At 43.7% G+C, this 5,000-nt stretch overlaps 1 protein-coding gene across 1 annotated transcript in view; it reads right to left on the reverse strand.

The window, feature by feature from the left end:
- LOC119583361 overlaps window positions 1-5,000 on the reverse strand; it is a 74,037-nt gene that overhangs the window by 68,228 nt on the left and 809 nt on the right. The window lies entirely within an intron of this gene.

Here is a 5,000-nt window from a genome sequence, read left to right on the forward strand (position 1 = left end):
AAAAAACCTTTCCATATCCATGCGGTCAATCCACCAGCCACAGGAAACCCTCCCCCGTCTCCTTCCCCCTCCCCACCCCTACCCAGCCCCTACCTCTCATTCCTCTCCCACGAAAACCTCCTTCCATCACCTGACGTAACGTCTTCTAATCTACTCGACGTTTCATTGAGAATTTACGCCTCCTGCAGCAACCTTCGGGGGTAAAGGGGCTCATCCCATAATAGGTTTGGATTCCGACGTGAGCCTTTGATGCAGTGATGAACCCTTATGGCATTAGCCGGGTTGTTTAAGTAATTATTAGCCTGGCAGTACGCAATGCTGGAAACTTGAGAATAATTCTAGAAATGGAGGAAGACTGCAGTGCAACGGCAGGGTGGCGAAGCATGCAAGTGAGGATTGCTAGTTGAGGGGATTTTGTAGAGAAAAATGAAGAAAGAAAGAAAAGGACAGAGTGCATGCTAAGTAATCGTATTTACTACAGCAAAAATATAGAAGACAATTTACTACATACTAAAGCATAACCACTACTTACTATTTTACGCACTACATGAAAGAAATAAAGAAAAAAAAGAAACTTTCCATGCATTATATTTCCATATTTCATACCCTCTTTAGCATCATCATCAATTTGATGCTCTTTCCGCCTTCCGCTGCCGACATCTTTGGTATTTCGGGCAACCTTTCACGCGTAATTAGTGTGTCAAATTAATCTTACAGTTATTCTTCGCCTCCGCTTAATGTCATGGTGAGAACTGCTTGACTTCAAAGCCTTTTATATCTTGTGGCTTAACTGCTGCATTTAGCTTATTTTTAGCATTTGGAGTCTGGTTTTATCAATGGAGGTGTTGTTAGTACCTGTTGAATGTCATTATCTTATATTTAAGGGGATATTGTAATTCACTGTCAATGGCTGGTTCAAAAGTGTGCATCGAAACAGCTTAACGGAGGATTAAAAAAATCGCTGATATATGAGGATGGTTAAATAACTTGTTAGCAATGCAAAATGGAGCTTTACACGAGGGTCCAATTCAATAAGAACAGTTGCAAACCATTCTTATTCACGAATACCATATACCCATATGATCAGCGAGGAGGGATCAGCCTCACGCACACAACCTCAAGTTCCCATCCAAAGTGAAACGAAATTTAGCAGAAATCCTCCCCACGATTTTGGAGCCCCTTTAGATGGGGGCCACAACCTCCACACTCCCACGAGCCAGGGAGCCACAGACTCGCACGCCTCAGTCCACTCGCGCGGAAAATGCAACTCGTCCCCCTCGCCTGCGGTTTGGACTGTCGACACAAGCAAGGCCGTGGACTGAGGCTCCGTGTGACTGTCCCCCGAATGGCCCGCCTCCGTAATCACTCAGGGGGCACCGACGGTCACGCCAACGCACCCTTTTATTGTCAGGTGCGCTGGCTCTTTGATAACGAAGCTTAAGCTGGTTATTTAGCCCGGCCTGATCTTCGTTCTCACACGTCGTTGCGGATTTTTGCCCTTTGAGAAGAAAATCGCAGATTGTGGAATTATACAGTTGGACGGGTCCCCCCGCCCCTTCCTCTCTCTCTCTCCCCAACCCCCTGGCCCAAATCTCGTGTCAGTCAGACGCCCTCCCCCCGCAAACGCATGTCCCCCACCCATTTCGCCCGCGCAAGACGTGATTTAGGAACGAGTACGACCTCTGCCCTGACCGTGACTGAAGCTCATCAACATATGGCTACAGTTTAAAGAATGGTAGGAATTTTAAAGCTCGCAATATAAGTCTTGGCGCCGTCTTGCGGAGTGACTCGCAGCCCCCGTCGTGCCCTGACAGAATAAACGACGGCCAGGCCAAGAATATCCTTCCCTCACGCGCCGTAGCCTTAAGCCTTCATCGATCGCGTTCCGGACGACGGCGGGCCAGGAAGTCGCCTAAATCAGGCCTCACACATACGGCAGGGATCGCCATGAAGCATAAACACAGACATCGGAAATGCAGCATGAGCTTCCCTTCCAGGATTTCCTCGCTATTCTCGTCTCGTTGTCCTAAGCATTTTATCTCTCTCTCTCTCTCTCTCTTCTCTCTCTCTCTCTCTCTCTCTCTCTCTCTCTCTCTCTCTCTCTCTCTCAAAAAAAAAAAAAAAAAAAAAAAAAAAAGTACGTTTCTTTCTCGGATAGTGAGTACCTGTAATAAAGATAATGGAAGTGATAACGATAATATTGATAGGAATAATGCTCATATTGATAAAGACGATGATGATGGCGATAACAAAAGCAAAAACCCTGACTGGCAATGATTAGGACGGCGATAGCATGACGTCATGATGATAATATAGAATAAAAAAATAAATAACAGGGAAAACAATTAGCTTAAGCTTAATCCTGGTGCATCACCCTTCGGTAGATGTCTGCCCCACCTTATGCCTACGCCTAGCAACCTTCCTTAGGCCTATTTTTCGTTGTGTTGTGTTTGATATCAAAATTTACAATTCTAACCATCCACTTATGTCCTTAGTATTATCTCTCTCTCTCTCTCTCTTTCTCCTCTCTCTCCTCTCTCTCTCTCTCTCTCTCTTTCTGTGCCTGACTGTCTTTCTGTCTGTCTGACACTCTTCCTTTCTCTCTCTCTCTCTCTCCCCCTCTCCCTCTCTCTCTCTCTCTCCTCTCTTTCACCCTCCCCCCTCCCCCCCTCTCTCTCTCCTCTCTCTCTCTCTCTCTCTCTCTCTCTCCCCTCTCTCTCTAACCCAACAGCAATCCGGGGTCAAGTCAACCACGAATACATACCTTTTCAGATTATACGCTGTTTGAAAACGCACGTCCGCAGAGAATCACGGAATTGAAGGAAAATTCTCCGCCCCCCCCCTCCTCCCCCCTTTTCGCTATTTCTTTCCGGTTGGGATGATGGGCTGGAATCAAATTAAATTTTTTGAAAGGTAAGAAGCTGCACAACAACAGTAATCCTTTTTCATGACATTGATGATCAAGCACACACACACGTGCGTGAGTGTGTGTGTGTGTGTGTGTGTGTGTGTGTGTGTGTGTGTGTGTGTGTGTGTGTGTGTGTGTGTGTGTGTGTGTGTGTGTGTGTGTTGTGTGTGTGTGTGTGGTGTGCGTGTGCGTGTGCGTGTGCGTGTGCGTGTGCGTGTGCGTGTGCGTGTACGTGTGCGCTGTGCGTGTCTCTCTGTGTCTGCGTGCATATACTATTTTTCGCAAAAAATGTACATTTTCCATTCTCCTATCATGCCTATTTTGAAACCGTCGACGACAGACTCGCAGTTCCTTGTTTCCACCAGGTTCGCCATGAATGCGATATCGATTATTGGTGGACGCAAACCTTTTGTTGGTGAAGCTTCTATGTAGCATGATTTATGCACTGCTGTCTACGCGTTACAATACAGAGTACCTTAATTCGCTAGTGCAGAGAATACATCAAGTTGCAAGAGGCAAATTAAGTCGAATTGGTATTATCGAATAGAAAGAAATCTGATGGTCATGCATTTTTGTTCTCAAGGTACTGGGCGATGCAGCTATTTGAAAAGAAACAAAAAAAAACAAAAAAAAAAAAAAAAATACGGATAACTATAGCCACCACTTGGTCATGATGCTCCGCCCCCTTTTCAGCTGATTGGCTACTTCGATCAGTACTTCAAATTATATTTTTTTACAGACAGGTTTAATGGAGATTACAATTACTACTTGTTTAGAAACATCGTTTGACCTACAGTAGTTGACGACAGTTCTCCTAAACCGAAAAAAATATATATGGCGTTATTTTTCTTCCATCTTCGTAATTAAGTTTTAGCGCCCCACAACACGCACGGTCAACACCCGTCTTAAAACACACACAGGAGTGGATTAAGACTATTTAGAATTAGTCCTAAGCGTTTTTAAAGGACAGAATCTGATACAGTCTTTTGTTGTCACATTACTGAACAATGTAAAACTAAACTAATAAAGGATATATATAATATATATATATATCTTTTTAATTTTTTTTCCTTACTCCATTAACTGTGCCAGCCAATCAGCTGAGAGGGGGCGGAGCTTACTATAGTAGTAGTTAGAAAAAATTGGTTCCTTGATATCTTCACCAGTATTTTACAAGTGATAGAAATATTTATTAACTTATGTCAAGCAAACATTTTAGGTTCTGTTAACAACTGTGATCATAGACACATTTTCTCTCTCTCTCTCTCTCTCTCTCTCCTCTCTCTCTCTCTCTCCTCTCTCTCCTCCTCTCCCCTCCCCCCCCCCCCCCCCCCTCCCCCCCCTCTCTCCCCTCCTCTCTCTCTCTCTCTCTCTCTCTCTCTCTCTCTCCCTCTCTCCCTCTCCCTCTCTGTCTCGCTCCCTCTCTGTCTCGCTCCCTCTCTCTGTCTGTCTGTCTGTCTGTCTGTCTGTCTGTCTGTCTGTCTGTCTGTCTGTCTGTCTGTTGTTGTCTGTCTGTCTGTCTCTCTCTCTCTCTCGCTTTCAATATATATTACACAAACGAAGCCAGAACGTGTACTTCTTATATTTACAGTGCAAAGCCTTTTTATTATTAAGAAAATTCATGCTTGCTAAAATTACCTGACATATTCATTCAGACATCAAAGTGCAGACTATATGGGAAAATTGATCAAGAAGGCAGCATTAAAACATATGTGGTTGACAACAAGTACTATACTTGGACAACATAACAATCACAGTAAGGTAGGTGCCTTTTTAATATGAATACAATACAGTACTCTAGAACGAAGACAACATGGAGATAACTTGAAGACGTAGAATGTATTTTTTGTGTTGTTTCTATAAGACTCAAGGAGAGATACGAGTATACATCGTGGCTAAATGTAACTCTGATTTCATATCAGGAATTATTTTATATTTACGGAAGGAATTACCAGTAACTACATAATTATACATACTACAGTACAAATATATATATGCACATAAACATATATACATATATACAAACACACAGATAGAAACACACACACACACACGTGTGTGTATGCGTGTTTGCACACACACAGCGACAGCG

This window comes from Penaeus monodon, chromosome 17 (assembly GCF_015228065.2).
Source record: "Penaeus monodon isolate SGIC_2016 chromosome 17, NSTDA_Pmon_1, whole genome shotgun sequence".
NCBI lineage: Eukaryota > Metazoa > Arthropoda > Malacostraca > Decapoda > Penaeidae > Penaeus > Penaeus monodon.